Here is a 26,661-nt window from a genome sequence, read left to right on the forward strand (position 1 = left end):
GGGTATGCTGACGGTTCATGGTAGTACTAAGTTTTTGAATTTGGCCTTTATGTTTCTGAAATATGTCATTTCTTGTGTTTGTCCTTGATGCGATCTTCGGTGGTTCAAGTTTTTACTTTTTTTCAGGACAGCGTGTGGCTACTTAAGAAATCTTGATGTGTTCAGTGTTGTTCCATTCATCAATTGTACTGTGTTAGCGATCGTCGCAGAAGCGGATTTGCGCTGTGGTGAGTTTTTGTCCGAAAAAAGTTGTCATCACAAATTGGTAGTTTCCACTAGCTTCTGGTATTGGCTACTGAACGTTCCCTCAGTTTTGACATCTTTGAAGTACACAGCGACAATTTTTTGGGTTGTTAATGCGTTGTGGGTATGCTGACGGTTCATGGTAGTACTAAGTTTTTGAATTTGGCCTTTATGTTTCTGAAATATGTTATTTTTTGTGTTAGTCCTTGATGCGATCTTCGGTGGTTCAAGTTTTTACTATTTTCAGGACTTCAGGACAGCGTGTGGCTACTTAAGAAATCTTGATGTGTTCAGTGTTGTTCCATTCATCAATTGTACTGAGTTAGCGATCGTCGCAGAAGCGGATTTGCGCTGTGGTGAGTTTTTGTCCGAAAAAAGTTGTCATCACAAATTGGTAGTTTCCACTAGCTTCTGGTGTTGGCTACTGAACGTTTCCTCAGTTTTGACATCTTTGAAGTACACAGCGACAATTTTTTGGGTTGTTAATGCATTGTGAGTATGCTGATGGTTCACGGTAGTACTAACTTTTTGATTTTGCTTTGTGTTTCTGAAATATGTCATTTTTGTGTTTATCCTTGATGCGATCTTTTGTGGTACAAGTTTTTTATTTTTTCAGGACAGTGTGTGGCTTGTAAGGAAATCTTGACGTGTTCGTTGTTGTTCAATTCATCAATTCTACTGGATTAGCGATCGTTGCAGAAGCGGATTTGCATTGTGGTGATTTTTTTGACCGAAAAAAGTTGTCGTCACAAATTGGTAGTTTACTCTAGCTGCTTGTATCGGCTACTGAAGGTTTCTTCAGTTTTGACATCTTTGAAATACACAGCGACAATTTTTTGGGTTGTTAATTCCTTATGGGTTTGCTGACGGTTCACGGTAGTACTAAGTTTTTGATTTTGCTTTTTGTGTTTCTGAAATATGTTATTTTTGTGTTTATCCTTGATGCGATCTTTTGTGGTACAATTATTTTTTCAGGACAGTGTGTGTTTAGTTAAGACATCTTGAAGTGTTCGTTGTTGTTCCATTCATAAATTCTACTAGGCTAGCGATCGTTGCAGAAGCGGATTTGCATTGTGGTGATTTTTTTGTCCGAAAAAAATTGTCGTCACAAATTGGTAGTTTCTACTAGCTTCTGGTATTGGCTACTGAAAGTTTATTCGGTTTTGACACTTTGAAATACCCAGCGACAATTTTCTGGATTGTTAATGCGTTGTGGGTATGCTGACGGTTCATGGTAGTACTAAGTTTTTGAATTTGGCCTTTATGTTTCTGAAATATGTCATTTTTTGTGTTTGTCCTTGATGCGATCTTCGGTGGTTCAAGTTTTTACTTTTTTCAGGACAGCGTGTGGCTACTTAAGAAATCTTGATGTGTTTAGTGTTGTTCCATTCATCAATTGTACTGAGTTAGCGATCGTCGGAGAAGCGGATTTGCGCTGTGGTGAGTTTTTGTTCGAAAAAAGTTGTCATCACATATTGGTAGTTTCCACTAGCTGCTGGTATCGGCTACTGAAGGTTTCTTCAGTTTTGACATCATTGAAATACACAGCGACAATTTTTTGGGTTGTTAATGCCTTTTGGGTTTGCTGACGGTTCACGGTAGTACTAAGTTTTTGATTTTGCTTTTTGTGTTTCTGAAATATGTCATTTTTGTGTTTATCCTTGATGCGATCTTTTGTGGTACAATTTTTTTTTCAGGACAGTGTGTGTTTAGTTAAGAAATCTTAAAGTGTTCGTTGTTGTTCCATTCATAAATTGTACTAGGCTAGCGATCGTTGCAGAAGCGGATTTGCATTGTGGTGATTTTTTTGACCGAAAAAAGTTGTCGTCACAAATTGGTAGTTTACTCTAGCTGCTTGTATCGGCTACTGAAGGTTTCTTCAGTTTTGACATCTTTGAAATACACAGCGACAATTTTTTGGGTTGTTAATTCCTTATGGGTTTGCTGACGGTTCACGATAGTACTAAGTTTTTGATTTTGCTTTTTGTGTTTCTGAAATATGTCATTTTTGTGTTTATCCTTGATGCGATCTTTTGTGGTACAATTTTTTTTTCAGGACAGTGTGTGTTTAGTTAAGAAATCTTGAAGTGTTCGTTGTTGTTCCATTCATAAATTCTACTAGGCTAGCGATCGTTGCAGAAGCGGATTTGCATTGTGGTGATTTTTTTGTCCGAAAAAAATTGTCGTCACAAATTGGTAGTTTCTACTAGCTTCTGGTATTGGCTACTGAAAGTTTCTTCGGTTTTGACACTTTGAAATACCCAGCGACAATTTTCTGGGTTGTTAATGCGTTGTGGGTATGCTGACGGTTCATGGTAGTACTAACTTTTTGATTTTGCTTTGTGTTTCTGAAATATGTCATTTTTGTGTTTATCCTTGATGCGATCTTTTGTGGTACAAGTTTTTTCGTTTTTCAGGACAGTGTGTGGCTTGTAAGGAAATCTTGACGTGTTCGTTGTTGTTCAATTCATCAATTCTACTGGGTTAGCGATCGTTGCAGAAGCGGATTTGCATTGTGGTGATTTTTTTGTCGGAAAAAAAATGTCGTCACAAATTGGTAGTTTACTCTAGCTGCTGGTATCGGCTACTGAAGGTTTCTTCAGTTTTGACATCTTTGATACTCACAGCGACATTTTTTTGGGTGGTTAATACATTGTGAGTATGCTGACGGTTCATGGTATTTTTAGGTTTTTGATTTTGCTTTTTGTGTTTCTGAAATATGTCATTTTTTGTGTTTATCCTGATGCGATCTTCGGTGGTACAATTTTTTTTTCATTTTTCAGGACAGTGTGTGGCTAGCTAACAAAATTTGACGTGTTCATTGTTGTTCCATTCATCAATTCTACTGGTTTAGCGATCGTTGCAGAAGCGGATTTGCGCTGTGGTCATTTTCTTTCCGAAAAAATTGTCGTCACAAATTGGTAGTTTCTACTACCTTCTGGTATTGGCTACTGAAATTTTCTTCGGTTTTGACATCTTTGAAATACACAGCGACAAATTTTTGGGTTGTTAATGCCTTATGGGCTTGCTTACGGCTCATGGTAGTACTAGGTTTTTGATTTTGAAATATGTCATTTTTGTGTTTATCCTTGATGCGATCTTTTGTGGTACAATTTTTTTTTCAGGACAGTGTGTGTTTAGTTAAGAAATCTTGAAGTGTTCGTTGTTGTTCCATTCATAAATTCTACTAGGCTAGCGATCGTTGCAGAAGCGGATTTGCATTGTGGTGATTTTTTTGTCCGAAAAAAATTGTCGTCACAAATTGGTAGTTTCTACTAGCTTCTGGTATTGGCTACTGAAAGTTTCTTCGGTTTTGACACTTTGAAATACCCAGCGACAATTTTCTGGGTTGTTAATGCGTTGTGGGTATGCTGACGGTTCATGGTAGTACTAAGTTTTTGAATTTGGCCTTTATGTTTCTGAAATATGTCATTTTTTGTGTTTGTCCTTGATGCGATCTTCGGTGGTTCAAGTTTTTACTTTTTTCAGGACAGTGTGTGGCTTGTAAGGAAATCTTGACGTGTTCGTTGTTGTTCAATTCATCAATTCTACTGGGTTAGCGATCGTTGCAGAAGCGGATTTGCATTGTGGTGATTTTTTTGTCCGAAAAAAAATGTCGTCACAAATTGGTAGTTTACTCTAGCTGCTGGTATCGGCTACTGAAGGTTTCTTCAGTTTTGACATCTTTGATACACACAGCGACATTTTTTGGGTGGTTAATACATTGTGAGTATGCTGACGGTTCATGGTATTTTTAGGTTTTTGATTTTGCTTTTTGTGTTTCTGAAATATGTCATTTTTTGTGTTTATCCTGATGCGATCTTCGGTGGTACAATTTTTTTTCATTTTTCAGGACAGTGTGTGGCTAGCTAACAAAATTTGACGTGTTCATTGTTGTTCCATTCATCAATTCTACTGGTTTAGCGATCGTTGCAGAAGCGGATTTGCGCTGTGGTCATTTTCTTTCCGAAAAAATTGTCGTCACAAATTGGTAGTTTCTACTACCTTCTGGTATTGGCTACTGAAATTTTCTTCGGTTTTGACATCTTTGAAATACACAGCGACAAATTTTTGGGTTGTTAATGCCTTATGGGCTTGCTTACGGCTCATGGTAGTACTAGGTTTTTGATTTTGGTCTTTATGTTTCTGAAATATGTTATTTTTTGTGTTTATCCTTGATGCGATCTTTTGTGGTACATTTTTTTTTTCTGGACAGTGTGTGTTTAGTTAAGAAATCTTGAAGTGTTCGTTGTTGTTCCATTCATTAATTCTACTAGGCTAGCGATCGTTGCAGAAGCGGATTTGCATTGTGGTGATTTTTTTGTCCGAAAAAAATTGTCGTCACAAATTGGTAGTTTCTACTAGCTTCTGGTATTGGCTACTGAAAGTTTCTTCGGTTTTGACACTTTGAAATACCCAGCGACAATTTTCTGGGTTGTTAATGCGTTGTGGGTATGCTGACGGTTCATGGTAGTACTAAGTTTTTGAATTTGGCCTTTATGTTTCTGAAATATGTCTTTTTTTGTGTTTGTCCTTGATGCGATCTTCGGTGGTTCAAATTTTTACTTTTTCAGGACAGCATGTGGCTACTTAAGAAATCTTGATGTGTTTAGTGTTGTTCCATTCATCAATTGTACTGAGTTAGCGATCGTCGGAGAAGCGGATTTGCGCTGTGGTGAGTTTTTGTTCGAAAAAAGTTGTCATCACATATTGGTAGTTTCCACTAGCTGCTGGTATCGGCTGCTGAAGGTTTCTTCAGTTTTGACATCATTGAAATACACAGCGACAATTTTTTGGGTTGTTAATGCCTTATGGGTTTGCTGACGGTTCACGGTAGTATTAAGTTTTTGATTTTGCTTTTTGTGTTTCTGAAATATGTCATTTTTGTGTTTATCCTTGATGCGATCTTTTGTGGTACAAGTTTTTTCTTTTTTCAGGACAGTGTGTGGCTACTTAAGAAATCTTGATGTGTTCATTGTTGTTACATTCATCAATTCTTCTGGGTTAGCGATCGTTGCAGAAGCGGACTTGCATTGTGGTGATTTTTTTGTCCGAAAAAAATTGTCGTTACAAATTGGTAGTTTACTCTAGCTGCTGGTATCGGCTACTGAAGGTTTCTTTAGTTTTGACATCTTTGAAATACACAGCGACAATTTTTTGGGTTGTTAATGCCTTATGGGCTTGCTTACGGCTCATGGTAGTACTAGGTTTTTGATTTTGGTCTTTATGTTTCTGAAATATGTTATTTTTTGTGTTTATCCTTGATGCGATCTTTTGTGGTACAATTTTTTTTTCAGGACAGTGTGTGTTTAGTTAAGAAATCTTGAAGTGTTCGTTGTTGTTCCATTCATAAATTCTACTAGGCTAGCGATCGTTGCAGAAGCGGATTTGCATTGTGGTGATTTTTTTGTCCGAAAAAAATTGTCGTCACAAATTGGTAGTTTCTACTAGCTTCTGGTATTGGCTACTGAAAGTTTCTTCGGTTTTGACACTTTGAAATACCCAGCGACAATTTTCGGGGTTGTTAATGCGTTGTGGGTATGCTGACGGTTCATGGTAGTACTAAGTTTTTGAATTTGGCCTTTATGTTTCTGAAATATGTTATTTTTTGTGTTTGTCCTTGATGCGATCTTCGGTGGTTCAAGTTTTTACTTTTTCAGGACAGCGTGAGGCTACTTAAGAAATCTTGATGTGTTTAGTGTTGTTCCATTCATCAATTGTACTGAGTTAGCGATCGTCGGAGAAGCGGATTTGCGCTGTGGTGAGTTTTTGTTCGAAAAAAGTTGTCATCACATATTGGTAGTTTCCACTAGCTGCTGGTATCGGCTGCTGAAGGTTTCTTCAGTTTTGACATCATTGAAATACACAGCGACAATTTTTTGGGTTTTTAATGCCTTATGGGTTTGCTGACGGTTCACGGTAGTATTAAGTTTTTGATTTTGCTTTTTGTGTTTCTGAAATATGTCATTTTTGTGTTTATCCTTGATGCGATCTTTTGTTGTACAAGTTTTTTCTTTTTTCAGGACAGTGTGTGGCTACTTAAGAAATCTTGATGTGTTCATTGTTGTTACATTCATCAATTCTTCTGGGTTAGCGATCGTTGCAGAAGCGGACTTGCATTTTGGTGATTTTTTTGTCCGAAAAAAATGGTCGATACAAATTGGTAGTTTACTCTAGCTGCTGGTATCGGCTACTGAAGGTTTCTTTAGTTTTGACATCTTTGAAATACACAGCGACAATTTTTTGGGTTGTTAATGCCTTATGGGTTTGCTGACGGTTCACGGTAGTACTAAGTTTTTGATTTTGCTTTTTGTGTTTCTGAAATATGTCATTTTTTGTGTTTGTCCTTGATGCGATCTTCGGTGGTTCAAGTTTTTACTTTTTTCAGGACAGCGTGTGGCTACTTAAGAAATCTTGATGTGTTTAGTGTTGTTCCATTCATCAATTGTACTGAGTTAGCGATCGTCGGAGAAGCGGATTTGCGCTGTGGTGAGTTTTTGTTCGAAAAAAGTTGTCATCACATATTGGTAGTTTCCACTAGCTGCTGGTATCGGCTACTGAAGGTTTCTTCAGTTTTGACATCATTGAAATACACAGCGACAATTTTTTGGGTTGTTAATGCCTTTTGGGTTTGCTGACGGTTCACGGTAGTACTAAGTTTTTGATTTTGCTTTTTGTGTTTCTGAAATATGTCATTTTTGTGTTTATCCTTGATGCGATCTTTTGTGGTACAATTTTTTTTTCAGGACAGTGTGTGTTTAGTTAAGAAATCTTAAATTGTTCGTTGTTGTTCCATTCATAAAATCTACTAGGCTAGCGATCGTTGCAGAAGCGGATTTGCATTGTGGTGATTTTTTTGACCGAAAAAAGTTGTCGTCACAAATTGGTAGTTTACTCTAGCTGCTTGTATCGGCTGCTACTGAAGGTTTCTTCAGTTTTCACATCTTTGAAATACACAGCGACAATTTTTTGGGTTGTTAATTCCTTATGGGTTTGCTGACGGTTCACGGTAGTACTAAGTTTTTGATTTTGCTTTTTGTGTTTCTGAAATATGTCATTTTTGTGTTTATCCTTGATGCGATCTTTTGTGGTACAATTTTTTTTTTCAGGACAGTGTGTGTTTAGTTAAGAAATCTTAAAGTGTTCGTTGTTGTTCCATTCATAAATTCTACTAGGCTAGCGATCGTTGCAGAAGCGGATTTGCATTGTGGTAATTTTTTTGACCGAAAAAAGTTGTCGTCACAAATTGGTAGTTTACTCTAGCTGCTTGTATCGGCTACTGAAGGTTTCTTCAGTTTTGACATCTTTGAAATACACAGCGACAATTTTTTGGGTTGTTAATTCCTTATGGTTTGCTGACGGTTCACGGTAGTACTAAGTTTTTGATTTTGCTTTTTGTGTTTCTGAAATATGTCATTTTTGTGTTTATCCTTGATGCGATCTTTTGTGGTACAAGTTTTTTCTTTTTTCAGGACAGTGTGTGGCTCCTTAAGAAATCTTGATGTGTTCATTGTTGTTACATTCATCAATTCTTCTGGGTTAGCGATCGTTGCAGAAGCGGACTTGCAGTGTGGTGATTTTTTTGTCCGAAAAAAATTGTCGTTACAAATTGGTAGTTTACTCTAGCTGCTGGTATCGGCTACTGAAGGTTTCTTTAGTTTTGACATCTTTGAAATACACAGCGACAATTTTTTGGGTTGTTAATGCCTTATGGGCTTGCTTACGGCTCATGGTAGTACTAGGTTTTTGATTTTGGTCTTTATGTTTCTGAAATATGTTATTTTTTGTGTTTATCCTTGATGCGATCTTTTGTGGTACAATTTTTTTTTCAGGACAGTGTGTGTTTAGTTAAGAAATCTTGAAGTGTTCGTTGTTGTTCTATTCATAAATTCTACTAGGCTAGCGATCGTTGCAGAAGCGGATTTGCATTGTGGTGATTTTTTTGTCCGAAAAAAATTGTCGTCACAAATTGGTAGTTTCTACTAGCTTCTGGTATTGGCTACTGAAAGTTTCTTCGGTTTTGACACTTTGAAATACCCAGCGACAATTTTCGGGGTTGTTAATGCGTTGTGGGTATGCTGACGGTTCATGGTAGTACTAAGTTTTTGAATTTGGCCTTTATGTTTCTGAAATATGTTATTTTTTGTGTTTGTCCTTGATGCGATCTTCGGTGGTTCAAGTTTTTACTTTTTCAGGACAGCGTGTGGCTACTTAAGAAATCTTGATGTGTTTAGTGTTGTTCCATTCATCAATTGTACTGAGTTAGCGATCGTCGGAGAAGCGGATTTGCGCTGTGGTGAGTTTTTGTTCGAAAAAAGTTGTCATCACATATTGGTAGTTTCCACTAGCTGCTGGTATCGGCTGCTGAAGGTTTCTTCAGTTTTGACATCATTGAAATACACAGCGACAATTTTTTGGGTTGTTAATGCCTTATGGGTTTGCTGACGGTTCACGGTAGTATTAAGTTTTTGATTTTGCTTTTTGTGTTTCTGAAATATGTCATTTTTGTGTTTATCCTTGATGCGATCTTTTGTGGTACAAGTTTTTTCTTTTTTCAGGACAGTGTGTGGCTACTTAAGAAATCTTGATGTGTTCATTGTTGTTACATTCATCAATTCTTCTGGGTTAGCGATCGTTGCAGAAGCGGACTTGCATTGTGGTGATTTTTTTGTCCGAAAAAAATTGTCGTTACAAATTGGTAGTTTACTCTAGCTGCTGGTATCGGCTACTGAAGGTTTCTTTAGTTTTGACATCTTTGAAATACACAGCGACAATTTTTTGGGTTGTTAATGCCTTATGGGCTTGCTTACGGCTCATGGTAGTACTAGGTTTTTGATTTTGGTCTTTATGTTTCTGAAATATGTTATTTTTTGTGTTTATCCTTGATGCGATCTTTTGTGGTACAATTTTGTTTTCAGGACAGTATGCGGCTAGTTAAATCATCTTGATGTGTTCATTGTTTTTCCATTCATCAAATCTACAGAGTTAGCGATCGATGCAGAAGCGTAATTGTGCTGTGGTGAGTTTTTGTCCAAAAAAAGTTGTCATCACATATTGGTAGTTTCCACTAGCTGCTGGTATCGGCTGCTGAAGGTTTCTTCAGTTTTGACATCATTGAAATACACAGGACAATTTTTTGGGTTGTTAATGCCTTATGGGTTTGCTGACGGTTCACGGTAGTATTAAGTTTTTGATTTTGCTTTTTGTGTTTCTGAAATATGTCATTTTTGTGTTTATCCTTGATGCGATCTTTTGTGGTACAAGTTTTTTCTTTTTTCAGGACAGTGTGTGGCTACTTAAGAAATCTTGATGTGTTCATTGTTGTTACATTCATCAATTCTTCTGGGTTAGCGATCGTTGCAGAAGCGGACTTGCATTGTGGTGATTTTTTTGTCCGAAAAAAATTGTCGTCACAAATTGGTAGTTTACTCTAGCTGCTGGTATCGGCTACTGAAGGTTTCTTTAGTTTTGGCATCTTTGAAATACACAGCGACAATTTTTTGGGTTGTTAATGCCTTATGGGCTTACTGACGGTTCACGGTCCGCTTTTTGTGTTTCTGAAATATGTCATTTTTGTGTTTATCCTTGATGCGATCTTTTGTGGTACAAGTTTTTTCTTTTTTCAGGACAGTGTGTGGCTAGTTAAGAAATCTTGATGTGTTCGTTGTTGTTCCAATCATAGCTTCTACTAGGCTAGCGATCGTTGCAGAAGCGGATTTGCATTGTGGTGATTTTTGTCCGAATTTTTATTGGCTACTGAAATTTTCTTCGGTTTTGACATCTTTGAAATACACAGCGACAAATTTTTGGGTTGTTAATGCCTTATGGGCTTGCTTACGGCTCATGGTAGTACTAGGTTTTTGATTTTGGTCTTAATGTTTCTGAAATATGTTATTTTTTGTGTTTATCCTTGATGCGATCTTTTGTGGTACAATTTTTTTTTCAGGACAGTGTGTGTTTAGTTAAGAAATCTTGAAGTGTTCGTTGTTGTTCCATTCATAAATTCTACTAGGCTAGCGATCGTTGCAGAAGCGGATTTGCATTGTGGTGATTTTTTTGTCCGAAAAAAATTGTCGTCACAAATTGGTAGTTTCTACTAGCTTCTGGTATTGGCTACTGAAAGTTTCTTCGGTTTTGACACTTTGAAATACCCAGCGACAATTTTCTGGGTTGTTAATGCGTTGTGGGTATGCTGACGGTTCATGGTAGTACTAAGTTTTTGAATTTGGCCTTTATGTTTCTGAAATATGTCATTTTTTGTGTTTGTCCTTGATGCGATCTTCGGTGGTTCAAGTTTTTACTTTTTCAGGACAGCGTGTGGCTACTTAAGAAATCTTGATGTGTTTAGTGTTGTTCCATTCATCAATTGTACTGAGTTAGCGATCGTCGGAGAAGCGGATTTGCGCTGTGGTGAGTTTTTGTTCGAAAAAAGTTGTCATCACATATTGGTAGTTTCCACTAGCTGCTGGTATCGGCTGCTGAAGTTTCTTCAGTTTTGACATCATTGAAATACACAGCGACAATTTTTTGAGTTGTTAATGCCTTATGGGTTTGCTGACGGTTCACGGTAGTATTAAGTTTTTGATTTTGCTTTTTGTGTTTCTGAAATATGTCATTTTTGTGTTTATCCTTGATGCGATCTTTTGTGGTACACGTTTTTTCTTTTTTCAGGACAGTGTGTGGCTACTTAAGAAATCTTGATGTCTTCATTGTTGTTACATTCATCAATTCTTCTGGGTTAGCGATCGTTGCAGAAGCGGACTTGTATTGTGGTGATTTTTTGTCCGAAAAAAATTGTCGTTACAAATTGGTAGTTTACTCTAGCTGCTGGTATCGGCTACTGAAGGTTTCTTTAGTTTTGACATCTTTGAAATACACAGCGACAATTTTTTGGGTTGTTAATGCCTTATGGGTTTGCTGACGGTTCACGGCAGTACTAAGTTTTTGAATTTGGCCTTTATGTTTCTGAAATATGTCATTTTTTGTGTTTGTCCTTGATGCGATCTTCGGTGGTTCAAGTTTTTACTTTTTTCAGGACAGCGTGTGGCTACTTAAGAAAAAATCTTGATGTGTTCATTGTTGTTATATTCATCAATTCTTCTGGGTTAGCGATCGTTGCAGAAGCGGACTTGCATTGTGGTGATTTTTTGTCCGAAAAAAATTGTCGTCACAAATTGGTAGTTTACTCTAGATGCTGGTATCGGCTACTGAAGGTTTCTTTAGTTTTGACATCTTTGAAATACACAGCGACAATTTTTTTGGGTTGTTAATGCCTTATGGGCTTGCTGACGGTTCACGGTAGTACTAAGTTTTTGATTTTGCTTTTTGTGTTTCTGAAATATGTCATTTTTGTGTTTATCCTTGATGCGATCTTTTGTGGTAGAAGTTTTTTCTTTTTTCAGGACAGTGTGTGGCTAGTTAAGAAATCTTGATGTGTTCGTTGTTGTTCCAATCATAGCTTCTACTAGGCTAGCGATCGTTGCAGAAGCGGATTTGCATTGTGGTGATTTTTTGTCCGAAAAAAATTGTCGTCACAAATTGGTAGTTTCCACTAGCTTCTGGTATTGGCTACTGAACGTTTCCTCAGTTTTGACATCTTCGAAGTACACAGCGACAATTTTTTGGGTTGTTAATGCATTGTGAGTTTGCTGACGGTTCACGGTAGTAATAAGTTTTTGATTTTGCTTTTTGTGTTTCTGAAATATGTCATCTTTGTGTTTATCCTTGATGCGATCTTTTGTGGTACAAGTTTTTTCTTTTTTCAGGACAAGCAGAATCGGATTTGCATTGTGCTGATTTTTTTGTCCGAAAAAAATTGTCGTCACAAATTGGTAGTTTGCTCTAGCTGCTGGTATCGGCTACTGAAGGTTTCTTCAGTTTTGACATCATTGAAATACACAGCGACAATTTTTTGGGTTGTTAATGCCTTAGGGTTTGCTGACGGTTCACGGTAGTACTAAGTTTTTGATTTTGCTTTTTGTGTTTCTGAAATATGTCATTTTTGTGTTTATCCTTGATGCGATCTTTTGTGGTACAAGTTTTTTCTTTTTTCAGGACAGTGTGTGGCTAGTTAAGAAATCTTGATGTGTTCGTTGTTGTTCCAATCATAGCTTCTGATAGGCTAGCGATCGTTGCAGAAGCGGATTTGCATTGTGATGATTTTTTGTCCGAAAAAATTTGTCGTCACAAGTTGGTAGTTTGCTGTAGCTGCTGGTATCGGCTACTGAAGGTTTCTTCAGTTTTGACATCATTGAAATACACAGCGACAATTTTTTGGGTTGTTAATGCCTTAGGGTTTGCTGACGGTTCACGGTAGTACTAAGTTTTTGATTTTGCTTTTTGTGTTTGAAATATGTCATTTTTGTGTTTATCCTTGATGCGATCTTTTGTGGTACAAGTTTTTTCTTTTTTCAGGACAAGCAGAATCGGATTTGCATTGTGCTGATTTTTTTGTCCGAAAAAAATTGTCGTCACAAATTGGTAGTTTGCTGTAGCTGCTGGTATCGGCTACTGAAGGTTTCTTCAGTTTTGACATCATTGAAATACACAGCGACAATTTTTTGGGTTGTTAATGCCTTAGGGTTTGCTGACGGTTCACGGTAGTACTAAGTTTTTGATTTTGCTTTTTGTGTTTGAAATATGTCATTTTTGTGTTTATCCTTGATGCGATCTTTTGTGGTACAAGTTTTTTCTTTTTTCAGGACAGTGTGTGGCTAGTTAAGAACTCTTGACGTGTTCGTTGATGTTCAATTCATCAATTCTACTGGGTTAGCGATCATTGCAGAAGCGGATTTGCATTGTGGTGATTTTTTTGTCCGAAAAAAAAACGTCACCAATTTGTAGTTTGCACTAGCTGCTGGTATTGGCTACTGAACGTTTCCTCAGTTTTGACATCTTTGAAGTCCACTGCGACAATTTTTTGGGTTGTTAATGCATTGTGAGTAGGCTGACGGTTCACGGTAGTACTAAGTTTTTGATTTTGCTTTTTGTGTTTCTGAAATATGTCATCTTTGTGTTTATCCTTGATGCGATCTTTTGTGGTACAAGTTTTTTTCTTTTTTCAGGACAAGCAGAATCGGATTTGCATTGTGGTGATTTTTTTGTCCGAAAAAAATTGTCGTCACAAATTGGTAGTTTGCTCTAGCTGCTGGTATCGGCTACTGAAGGTTTCTTCAGTTTTGACATCTTTGAAATACACAGCGACAATTTTTTGGGTTGTTAATGCCTTATGGGTTTGCTGACGGTTCACGGTAGTACTAAGTTTTTGAATTTGCTTTTTGTGTTTCTGAAATATGTCATTTTTGTGTTTATCCTTGATGCGATCTTTTGTGGTACAATTTTTTTCTTTTTTCAGGACAAGCAGAATCGGATTTGCATTGTGGTGATTTTTTGTCCGAAAAAAATTGTCGTCACAAATTGGTAGTTTGCTCTAGCTGCTGGTATCGGCTACTGAAGGTTTCTTCAGTTTTGACATCATTGAAATACACAGCGACAGTTTTTTGGGTTGTTAATGCCTTAGGGTTTGCTGACGGTTCACGGTAGTACTAAGTTTTTGATTTTGCTTTTTGTGTTTCTGAAATTTGTCATTTTTGTGTTTATCCTTGATGCGATCTTTTGTGGTACAAGTTTTTTCTTTTTTCAGGACAGTGTGTGGCTAGTTAAGAACTCTTGACGTGTTCGTTGATGTTCAATTCATCAATTCTACTGGGTTAGCGATCATTGCAGAAGCGGATTTGCATTGTGGTGATTTTTTTGTCCAAAAAAAAAACGTCACCAATTTGTAGTTTGCACTAGCTGCAGTATTGGCTACTGAACGTTTCCTCAGTTTTGACATCTTTGAAGTCCACTGCGACAATTTTTTGGGATGTTAATGCATTGTGAGTAGGCTGACGGTTCACGGTAGTACTAAGTTTTTGATTTTGCTTTTTGTGTTTCTGAAAGATGTCATCTTTGTGTTTATCCTTGATGCGATCTTTTGTGGTACAAGTTTTTTCTTTTTTCAGGACAAGTAGAATCGGATTTGCATTGTGGTGATTTTTTTGTCCGAAAAAAATTGTCGTCACAAATTGGTAGTTTGCTCTAGCTGCTGGTATCGGCTACTGAAGGTTTCTTCAGTTTTGACATCTTTGAAATACACAGCGACAATTTTTTGGGTTGTTAATGCCTTATGGGTTTGCTGACGGTTCACGGTAGTACTAAGTTTTTGATTTTGCTTTTTGTGTTTCTGAAATATGTCATTTTTGTGTTTATCCTTGATGCGATCTTTTGTGGTACAAGTTTTTTCTTTTTTCAGGACAGTGTGTGGCTAGTTAAGAAATCTTGACATGTTCGTTGATGTTCAATTCATCAATTCTACTGGGTTAGCGATCATTGCAGAAGCGGATTTGCATTGTGGTGATTTTTTTGTCCGAAAAAAAACGTCGTCACAAATTTGTAGTTTGCACTAGCTGCTGGTATCGGCTACTGAAGGTTTCTTCAGTTTTGACATCTTTGAAATACACAGCGACATTTTTTTGGGTTGTTAATGCCCTATGGGTTTGCTTACGGCTCATGGTAGTACTAGGTTTTTGATTTTGGTCTTTATGTTTCTGAAATATGTCACTTTCTTGTGTTTATCCTTGATGCGATCTTTTGTAGTACAAATTTTTTCTTTTTTCAGGACAGTTTGTGGCTAGTTAAGAAATCTTGATGTGTTCGTTGTTGTTACATTCATAAATTCTACTAGGCTAGCGATCGTTGCAGAAGTGGATTTGCATTGTGGTGATTTTTGTCCGAAAAAAGTTGTCGTCGTAAATTGGTAGTTTCCACTAACTTCTGGTATTGGCTACTGAACGTTTCTTCAGTTTTGACATCTTTGAAGTACACAGCGACAATTTTTTGGGTTGTTAATGCATTGTGAGTATGCTGACGGTTCACGATAGTACTAATTTTTTGATTTTGCTTTTTGTGTTTCTGAAATATGTAATTTTTGTGTTTATCCTTGATGCGATCTTTTGTCGTACAAGTTTTATTTTTTTTTCAGGACAGTGTGTGGCTAGTTAAGAAATCTTGATGTGTTTGTTGTTGTTCAATTCATCAATTCTAATGGGTTAGCGATCGTTGCAGAGGCGGATTGCATTGTGGTGATTTTTTTGTCCGAAAAAAATTGTCGTCACAAATTGGTAGTTTGCACTAGCTGCTGGTATCGGCTACTGAAGGTTTCTTCAGTTTTGACATCATTGAAGTACACAGCGACAATTTTTTGGGTTGTTAATGCCCTATGGGTTTGCTTACGGCTCATGGTAGTACTAGGTTTTTGATTTTGGTCTTTATGTTTCTGAAATATGTCACTTTCTTGTGTTTATCCTTGATGCGATCTTTTGTAGTACAAATTTTTTCTTTTTTCAGGACAGTTTGTGGCTAGTTAAGAAATCTTGATGTGTTCGTTGTTGTTACATTCATAAATTCTACTAGGCTAGCGATCGTTGCAGAAGTGGATTTGCATTGTGGTGATTTTTGTCCGAAAAAAGTTGTCGTCGTAAATTGGTAGTTTCCACTAACTTCTGGTATTGGCTACTGAACGTTTCTTCAGTTTTGACATCTTTGAAGTACACAGCGACAATTTTTTGGGTTGTTAATGCATTTTGAGTATGCTGACGGTTCACGATAGTACTAATTTTTTGATTTTGCTTTTTGTGTTTCTGAAATATGTAATTTTTGTGTTTATCCTTGATGCGATCTTTTGTCGTACAAGTTTTATTTTTTTTTCAGGACAGTGTGTGGCTAGTTAAGAAATCTTGATGTGTTTGTTGTTGTTCAATTCATCAATTCTAATGGGTTAGCGATCGTTGCAGAGGCGGATTGCATTGTGGTGATTTTTTTGTCCGAAAAAAATTGTCGTCACAAATTGGTAGTTTGCACTAGCTGCTGGTATCGGCTACTGAAGGTTTCTTCAGTTTTGACATCATTGAAGTACACAGCGACAATTTTTTGGGTTGTTAATGCATTGTGAGTATGCTGACAGTTCACGGTAGTACTAAGTTTTTGTTTTTGCTTTTTGTGGTTCTGAAATATGTCATTTTTGTGTTTATCCTTGATACGATCTTTTGTGGTACAAGTTTTTTCTTTTGTTCAGGACAGTGTGTGGCTAGTTAAGAAATTTTGATGTGTTCGTTGTTGTTCCATTCATAAATTTTACTAGGCTAGCGATCACTGCAGAAGCGGATTTGCATTGTGGTGGTTTTTTGTCCGAAAAAAGTTGTCGTCACAAATTGGTAGTTTCCACTAGCTTCTGATATTGGCTAATGAACGTTTCTTCAGTTTTGACATCTTTGAAGTACACAGCAAAATTTTTTTGGTTTGTTAATGCATTGTGAGTAGGCTGACGGTTCACGGTAGTACTAAGTTTTTGAATTTGTCCTTTATGTTTCTGAAATATGTCATTTTTTGTGTTTGTCCTTGATGCGATCTTCGTTGGTTCAAGTTTTTACTTTTTTCAGGACAGTGTGTGGCTAGTTAAGAAATTTTGATGTGTTCGTTGTTGTTCCATTCATAAATTTTACTAGGCTAGCGATCACTGCAGAAGCGGATTTGCATTGTGGTGGTTTTTTGTCCGAAAAAAGTTGTCGTCACAAATTGGTAGTTTCCACTAGCTTCTGATATTGGCTACTGAACGTTTCTTCAGTTTTGACATCTTTGAAGTACACAGCGAAATTTTTTTGGTTTATTAATGCATTGTGAGTATGCTGACGGTTCACGGTAGTACTACATTTTTGATTTTGCTTTTTGTGTTTCTGAAATATGTCTTTTTTGTGTTATTATTGATGCGATCTTTTGTGGTACAAGTTTTTTCTTTTTTCAGGACAGTGTGTGGCTAGTTCAGAAATCTTGATGTGTTCGCTGTTAATCAATTCATCAATTCTACTGGGCTAGCGATCGTTGCAGAAGCGGATTTGGATTGTGGTGATTTTTTGTCCGAAAAAAGTTGTCGTCACAAATTGGTAGTTTCCACTAGCTTCTGATACTGGCTACTGAACGTTTCTTCAGTTTTGACATCTTTGAAGTACACAGCGACAATTTTTTGGGTTGTTAACGCATTGTGAGTATGCTGACGGTTCACGGTAGTACTAAGTTTTTGATTTTGCTTTTCGTGTTTCTGAAATATGTCATTTTTGTGTTTATCCTTGATGCGATCTTTTGTGGTACAAATTTTTTCTTTTTTCAGGACAGTGTGTGCCCAGTTAGGAAATCTTGATGTGTTCGTTAATGTTCCATTCATAAATTCTATTAGGCTAGCGATCGTTGCAGAAGCGGATTTGCATTGTGGTGATTTTTTTGTCTGAAAAAAGTTCTCGTCACAAATTGGTAGTTTCCACTAGCTTCTGGTATTGGCTACTGAACGTTTCTTCAGTTTTGACATCTTTGAAGTACACAGCGACAATTTTTTCGGTTATTAATGCATTGTGAGTATGCTGACGGTTCGCGGTAGTACTAAGTTTTTGATTTTACTTTTTGTGTTTCTGAAATATGTCATTTTTGTGTTTATCCTTGATGCGATCTTTTGTGGTACAAGTTTTTTCTTTTTTCAGGACAGTGTGTGGCTAGTTAAGAAATCTTGATGTGTTCGTTGTTGTTCCATTCATAAATTCTGCTAGGCTAGCGATCGTTGCAGAAGCGGACTTGCATTGTGGTGATTTTTTGTCCGAAAAAAGTTGTCGTCACAAGTTGGTAGTTTCCACTAGCTTCTGATATTGTGTACTGAGCGTTTCTTCAGTTTTGACATCTTTGAAGTACACAGCAAAAATTTTTTGGGTGGTTAATGCATTGTGAGTATGCTGACGGTTCGCGGTAGTACTAAGTTTTTGATTTTACTTTTTGTGTTTCTGAAATATGTCATTTTTGTGTTTATCCTTGATGCGATCTTTTGTGGTACAAGTTTTTTCTTTTTTCAGGACAGTGTGTGGCTAGTTAAGAAATCTTGATGTGTTCGTTGTTGTTCCATTCATAAATTCTGCTAGGATAGCGATCGTTGCAGAAGCGGATTTGCATTGTGATGATTTTTTTGTCCGAAAAAAGTTGTCGTCACAAATTGGTAGTTTCCACTAGATTCTGGTATTGGCTACTGAACGTACGTTTCTTCAGTTTTGACTTCTTTGAAATGCACAGCGACCATCTTTTGGTTTGTTAATGCACTGTGGGTATGCTGACGGTTCATGGTTGTACTAAGTTTTTGATTTTGATTTTATTGTTTCTGAAATATGTAGTTTTTTGTGTATATCCTTGATGCGATCTTTGGTGGTACAAATTTTTTCTTTTTTCAGCTCAGTGTGTGGGTAGTTTATAAATCTTGATGTGTTCGTTGTTGTTCCATTCATCAATTCTACTGGGTTAGCGATCGTTGCAGAAGCAGATTTGCAATGTGAAGATTTTTTGTCCGAAAAAAGTTGTCGTCACAAATTGGTAGTTTCCACTAGCTTCTGGTATTGGCCACTAAACGTTTCTTCAGTTTTGACATTTTTGAAAAATACAGCGACGTTTTTTTGGCTTGTTAATGCATTGTGGGCATGACGACGGATCATATTAGTACTAAGTTTTTGTTTTCGGTTTTATGTTTCTGAAACATGTCATTTTTTGTGTTTATCCTTAATGCGATCTTCGGTGGTTCAAGTTTTTTCAATTTTCAGGACAGCGTGTGGCTACTTAAGAAATCTTGATGTGTTCAGTGTTGTTCCATTCATCATTTCTACTGGGTTAGCGATCATTGCAGAAGCGGATTTGCGCTGTGGTGAATTTTAGTCCGAAAAAAGTTGTGGTCACAAATTTGTTGTTTCCACTAGCTTCTGGTATTGGCTACTGAACGTACGTTTCTTCAGTTTTGACATCTGTGAAATACACAGCGACCATTTTTTGGTTTGTTAATGCACTGTGGGTATGCTGACGGCTCACGGTAGTACTAAGTTTTTGATTTTGATTTTATTGTTTCTGAAATATGTCATTTTTTGTGTATATCCTTGATGCGATCTTTGGTGTACAAATTTTTTCTTTTTTCAGCACAGTGTGTGGCTAGTTTAGAAATCTTGATGTGTTCGTTGTTGTTCCATTCATCAATTTTACTGGGTTAGCGATCGTTGCAGAAGCGGATTTGCATTAAGAAGACTTTTTGTCCGAAAAAAATTGTCGTCAGAAATTGGTAGTTTCCACTAGCTTCTGGTATTGGCCACTAAACGTTTCTTCAGTTTTGACATTTTTGAAAAACACAGCGACGTTTTTTTGGGTTTTTAATGCACTGTGGGTATGACGACGGATCATGGTAGTAATAAGTTTTTGATTTTGGTTTTAAGGTTTCAGAAATAGGTCATTTTTTGTGTTTATCCTTGATTCGATCTTCGGTGGTACAAGTTTTCTCATTTTTCAGGAAAGTGTGTGGCTAGTTCAGAAATCTTGATGTGTTTGTTGTTGTTCAATTCATCAATTCGTTGCAGAGGCGGATTGCATTGTGGTGATTTTTTTTTTCCGAAAAAAATTGTAGTCACAAATTGGTAGTTTGCACTAGCTGCTGGTATTGGCCACTAAACGTTTCTTCAGTTTTGACATTTTTGAAAAATACAGCGACGTTTTTTTTGGGTTGTTAATGCATTGTGGGTATGTTGACGGTTCATGGTAGTACTAAGTTTTTGATTTTGGTTTTAATGTTTCAGAAATATGTCATTTTTTAAGTATATCCTTGATGCGATCTTTGGTGGTACAAATTTTTTCTTTTTTCAGCACAGTGTGTGGGTAGTTTATAAATCTTGATGTGTTCGTTGTTGTTCCATTCATCAATTCTACTGGGTTAGCGATCGTTGCAGAAGCAGATTTGCAATGTGAAGATTTTTTGTCCGAAAAAAGTTGTGGTCATAAATTTGTTGTTTCCACTAGCTTCTGGTATTGGCTACTGAACGTACGTTTCTTCAGTTTTGACATCTCTGAAATACACAGCGACCATTTTTTGGTTTGTTAATGCACTGTGGGGATGCTGACGGTTCACGGTAGTACTAAGTTTTTGAATTTGGTTTTAATGTTTCAGAAATATGTCATTTTTTGTGTATATCCTTGATGCGATCTTTGGTGGTACAAATTTTTTCTTTTTTCAGCACAGTGTGTGGTAGTTTATAAATCTTGATGTGTTCGTTGTTGTTCCATTCATCAATTCTACTGGGTTAGCGATCGTTGCAGAAGCAGATTTGCAATGTGAAGATTTTTTGTCCGAAAAAAGTTGTGGTCATAAATTTGTTGTTTCCACTAGCTTCTGGTATTGGCTACTGAACGTACGTTTCTTCAGTTTTGACATCTCTGAAATACACAGCGACCATTTTTTGGTTTGTTAATGCACTGTGGGTATGCTGACGGTTCACGGTAGTACTAAGTTTTTGAATTTGGTTTTAATGTTTCAGAAATATGTCATTTTTTGTGTATATCCTTGATGCGATCTTTGGTGGTACAAATTTTTTCTTTTTTCAGCACAGTGTGTGGCTAGTTTAAAAATCTTGATGTGTTCGTTGTTGTTCCATTCATCAATTTTACTGGGTTAGCGATCGTTGCAGAAGCGGATTTGCATTGTGAAGACTTTTTGTCCGAAAAAAATTGTCGTCACAAATTGGTAGTTTCCACTAGCTTCTGGTATTGGCCACTAAACGTTTCTTCAGTTTTGACATTTTTGAAAAACACAGCGACGTTTTTTTTTTTGGGTTTTTAATGCATTGTGGGTATGACGACGGATCATATTAGTACTAAGTTTTTGTTTTCGGTTTTATGTTTCTGAAACATGTCATTTTTTGTGTTTATCCTTAATGCGATTTTCGGTGGTTCAAGTTTTTTCAATTTTCAGGACAGCGTGTGGCTACTTAAGAAATCTTGATGTGTTCAGTGTTGTTCCATTCATCATTTCTACTGGGTTAGCGATCATTGCAGAAGCGGATTTGCGCTGTGGTGAATTTTTGTCCGAAAAATGTTGTGGTCACAAATTTGTTGTTTCCACTAGTTTCTGATATTGGCTACTGAACGTACGTTTCTTCAGTTTTGACATCTCTGAAATACACAGCGACCATTTTTTGGTTTGTTAATGCACTGTGGGTATGTTGACGGTTCATGGTAGTACTAAGTTTTTGATTTTGGTTTTAATGTTTCAGAAATAAGTCATTTTTTAAGTATATCCTTGATGCGATCTTTGGTGGTACAAATTTTTTCTTTTTTCAGCACAGTGTGTGGCTAGTTTAGAAATCTTGATGTGTTCGTTGTTGTTCCATTCATCAATTTTACTGGGTTAGCGATCGTTGCAGAAGCGGATTTGCGCTGTGGTGAGTTTTTGTCCAAAAAAAGTTGTCGTCACAAATTTGTTGTTTCCACTAGCTTCTGGTATTGGCTACTGAACGTACGTTTCTTCAGTTTTGACATCTTTGAAATACACAGCGACCATTTTGTGGTTTGTTAATGCACTGTGGGTATGTTGACGGTTCATGGTAGTACTAAGTTTTTGATTTTGGTTTTAATGTTTCAGAAATAAGTCATTTTTTAAGTATATCCTTGATGCGATCTTTGGTGGTACAAATTTTTTCTTTTTTCAGCACAGTGTGTGGCTAGTTTAGAAATCTTGATGTGTTCGATGTTGTTCCATTCATCAATTTTACTGGGTTAGCGATCGTTGCAGAAGCGGATTTGCATTGTGAAGACTTTTTGTCCGAAAAAAATTGTCGTCACAAATTGGTAGTTTCCACTAGCTTCTGGTATTGGCCACTAAACGTTTCTTCAGTTTTGACATTTTTGAAAAACACAGCGACGTTTTTTTGGGTTTTTAATGCACTGTGGGTATGACGACGGATCATGGTAATAATAAGTTTTTGATTTTGGTTTTAATGTTTCAGAAATAGGTCATTTTTTGTGTTTATCCTTGATTCGATCTTCGGTGGTACAAGTTTTCTCATTTTTCAGGAAAGTGTGTGGCTAGTTCAGAAATCTTGATGTGTTTGTTGTTGTTCAATTCATCAATTCGTTGCAGAGGCGGATTGCATTGTGGTGATTTTTTTGTCCGAAAAAAATTGTCGTCACAAATTGGTAGTTTGCACTAGCTGCTGGTATTGGCCACTAAACGTTTCTTCAGTTTTGACATTTTTGAAAAATACAGCGAGGTTTTTTTTGGGTTGTTAATGCATTGTGGGTATGACGACGGATCATATTAGTACTAAGTTTTTGTTTTCGGTTTTATGTTTCTGAAACATGTCATTTTTTGTGTTTATCCTTAATGCGATCTTCGGTGGTTCAAGTTTTTTCAATTTTCAGGACAGCGTGTGGCCACTTAAGAAATCTTGATGTGTTAAGTGTTGTTCCATTCATCATTTCTACTGGGTTAGCGATCATTGCAGAAGCGGATTTGCGCTGTGGTGAATTTTTGTCCGAAAAAAGTTGTGGTCACAAATTTGTTGTTTCCACTAGCTTCTGGTATTGGCTACTGAACGTACGTTTCTTCAGTTTTGACATGTCTGAAATACACAGCGACCATTTTTTGGTTTGTTAATGCACTGTGGGTATGCTGACGGTTCACGGTAGTACTAAGTTTTTGAATTTGGTTTTAATGTTTCAGAAATATGTCATTTTTTGTGTATATCCTTGATGCGATCTTTGGTGGTACAAATTTTTTCATTTTTCAGGACAGCGTGTGGCTACTTAAGAAATCTTGATGTGTTCAGTGTTGTTCCATTCATCAATTTTACTGGGTTAGCGATCGTTGCAGAAGCGGATTTGCATTGTGAAGACTTTTTGTCCGAAAAAAATTTTCGTCACAAATTGGTAGTTTCCACTAGCTTCTGGTATTGGCCACTAAACGTTTCTTCAGTTTTGACATTTTTGAAAAACACAGCGACGTTTTTTTTGGGTTTTTAATGCATTGTGGGTATGACGACGGATCATGGTAGTACTATGTTTTTGTTTTCGGTTTTATGTTTCTGAAACATGTCATTTTTTGTGTTTATCCTTAATGCGATCTTCGGTGGTTCAAGTTTTTTCATTTTTCAGGACAGCGTGTGGCTACTTAAGAAATCTTGATGTGTTCAGTGTTGTTCCATTCATCAATTTTACTGGGTTAGCGATCGTTGCAGAAGCGGATTTGCGCTGTGGTGAGTTTTTGTCCAAAAAAAGTTGTCGTCACAAATTTGTTGTTTCCACTAGCTTCTGGTATTGGCTACTGAACGTACGTTTCTTCAGTTTTGACATCTTTGAAATACACAGCGACCATTTTTTGGTTTGTTAATGCACTGTGGGTATGTTGACGGTTCATCGTAGTACTAAGTTTTTGATTTTGGTTTTAATGTTTCAGAAATATGTCATTTTTTAAGTATATCCTTGATGCGATCTTTGGTGGTACAAATTTTTTCTTTTTTCAGCACAGTGTGTGGGTAGTTTATAAATCTTGATGTGTTCGTTGTTGTTCCATTCATCAATTCTACTGGGTTAGCGATCGTTGCAGAAGCAGATTTGCAATGTGAAGATTTTTTGTCCGAAAAAAGTTGTCTTCACAAATTGGTAAATTCCACTAGCTTCTGGTATTGGCCACTAAACGTTTCTTCAGCTTAGACATTTTTGAAAAATACAGCGACGTTTTTTTGGGTTGTTAATGCATTGTGGGTATGACGACGGATCATATTAGTACTAAGTTTTTGTTTTCGGTTTTATGTTTCTGAAACATGTCATTTTTTGTGTTTATCCTTTATGCGATCTTCAGTGGTTCAAGTTTTTTCAATTTTCAGGACAGCGTGTGGCTACTTAAGAAATCTTGATGTGTTCAGTGTTGTTCCATTCATCATTTCTACTGGGTTAGCGATCATTGCAGAAGCGGATTTGCGCTGTGGTGAATTTTTGTCCGAAAAAAGTTGTGGTCATAAATTTGTTGTTTCCACTAGCTTCTGGTATTGGCTACTGAACGTACGTTTCTTCAGTTTTGACATCTCTGAAATACACAGCGACCATTTTTTGGTTTGTTAATGCACTGTGGGTATGCTGACGGTTCACGGTAGTACTAAGTTTTTGATTTTGCTTTTTGTGTTTCTGAAATTTGTCATTTTTTGTTTTTATCCTTGATGCGATCTTCGGTGGTACAATTTTTCTTTTCATTTTTCAGGACAGTGTGTGGCTAGTGACGACGGATCATGGTAGTACTAAGTTTTTGATTTCGGTTTTATGTTTCTGAAACATGTCATTTTTTGTGTTTATCCTTAATGCGATCTTCGGTGGTTCAAGTTTTTTCAATTTTCACGACAGCGTGTGGCTACTTAAGAAATCTTGATGTGTTCAGTGTTGTTCCATTCATCAATTCTACTGGGTTAGCGATCGTTGCAGAAGCGGATTTGCGCTGTGGTGAGTTTTTGTCCGAAAAAAGTTGTCGTCACAAATTTGTTGTTTCCACTAGCTTCTGTTTTTGGCTACTGAATGTTTCTTCAGTTTTGATATCTTTGAAATACACAGCGACATTTTTTGCATTGTTAATGCATTGTGAGTATGCTGACGGTTCAAGGTAGTACTAAGTTTTTGATTTTGCTTTTTGTGTTTCTGAAATTTGTCATTTTTTGTTTTTATCCTTGATGCGATCTTCGGTGGTACAATTTTTCTTTTCATTTTTCAGGACAGTGTGTGGCTAGTTAAGAAATCTTGATTAGTTCATTGTTGTTACATTCATCAATTCTACTGGGTTAGCGATCTTTGCGGAAGCGGATTTGCGCTCTGGTGATTTTTGTCCGAAAAAAGTTGTCGTCACAAATTTGTTGTTTCCACTAGCTTCTGGTTTTGGCTACTGAACGAACGTTTCTTCAGTTTTGACATCTTTGAAATACACAGCGACCATTTTTTGGTTTGTTAATGAACTGTGGGTATGCTGATGGTTCATGGTAGTACTATGTTTTTGATTTTGGTTTTAATGTTTCAGAAATATGTCATTTTTTGTGTTTATCCTTAATGCGATCTTCGGTGGTTCAAGTTTTTTCATTTTTCAGGACAGCGTGTGGCTAATTAAGAAATGTTGATGTGTTCAGTGTTGTTCCATTCATCAATTCTACTGGGTTAGCGATCGTTGCAGAAGCGGATTCGCGCTGTGGTGAGTTTTTGTCCGAAAAAAGTTGTCGTCACAAATTTGTTGTTTCCACTAGCTTCTGGTATTGGCTACTGAACGTACGTTTCTTCAGTTTTGACATCTTTGAAATACACAGGGACCATTTTTTGGTTTGTTAATGCACTGTGGGTTTGCTGACGGATCATGGTAGTACTAAGTTTTTGATTTCGGTTTTATGTTTCTGAAACATGTCATTTTTTGTGTTTATCCTTAATGCGATCTTCGGTGGCTCAAGTTTTTTCTTTTTTCAGGACAGCGTGTGGCTACTTAAGAAATCTTGATGTGTTCAGTGTTGTTCCATTCATCAATTTTACTGGGTTAGCGATCGTTGCAGAAGCGGATTTGCGCTGTGGTGAGTTTTTGTCCGAAAAAAAATGTCGTCACAAATTTGTTGTTTCCACTAGCTTCTGGTATTGGCTACTGAACGTACGTTTCTTCAGTTTTGACATCTTTGAAATACACAGCGACCATTTTTTGGTTTGTTAATGCACTGTGGGTATGCTGACGGTTCATGTTAGTACTAAGTTTTTGATTTTGGTTTTAATGTTTCAGAAATATGTCATTTTGATGTGTATATCCTTGATGCGATCTTTAGTGGTACAAATTTTTTCTTTTTTCAGCACAGTGTGTGGCAAGTTAAGAAATCTTGATGTGTTCGTTGATGTTCCATTCATCAATTCTACTGGGTTAGCGATCGTTGCAGAAGCGGATTTGCCTTGTGAAGACTTTTTGTCCGAAAAAAATTGTCGTCACAAATTGGTAGTTTCCACTAACTTCTGGTATTGGCCACTAAACGTTTCTTCAGTTTTGACATTTTTGAAAAACACAGCGACGTTTTTTTGGGTTTTTAATGCACTGTGGGTATGACGACGGATCATGGTAGTACTAAGTTTTTGATTTCGGTTTTATGTTTCTGAAGCATGTCATTTTTTGTGTTTATCCTTAATGCGATCTTCGGTGGTTCAAGTTTTTTCATTTTTCAGGACAGCGTGTGGCTACTTAAGAAATCTTGATGTGTTCAGTGTTGTTCCATTCATCAATTCTACTGGGTTAGCGATCTTTGCAGAAGCGGATTTGCGCTGTGGCGAGTTTTTGTCCAAAAAAAGTTGTCGTCACAAGTTTGTTGTTTCCACTAGCTTCTGGTATTGGCTACTGAACGTTTCTTCATTTTTGACATTTTTGAAAAACACAGCGACGTTTTTTTTGGGTTTTTAATGCATTGTGGGTATGACGACGGATCATGGTAGTACTAAGTTTTTGATTTCGGTTTTATGTTTCTGAAACATGTCTTTTTTTGTGTTTATCCT

The 26,661-nt window shown here is 36.8% G+C and overlaps 1 protein-coding gene across 1 annotated transcript in view; it reads right to left on the bottom strand.

Annotated features, from left to right (window-relative positions):
- LOC134851450 (mucin-2-like) overlaps window positions 1–26,661 on the bottom strand; it is a 353,473-nt gene that overhangs the window by 183,166 nt on the left and 143,646 nt on the right. The gene's annotated exons all lie outside the window — the stretch shown is intronic.

The sequence above is a fragment of the Symsagittifera roscoffensis genome, chromosome 7, assembly GCF_963678635.1.
Source record: "Symsagittifera roscoffensis chromosome 7, txSymRosc1.1, whole genome shotgun sequence".
NCBI classification, from domain to species: Eukaryota; Metazoa; Xenacoelomorpha; order Acoela; family Convolutidae; genus Symsagittifera; species Symsagittifera roscoffensis.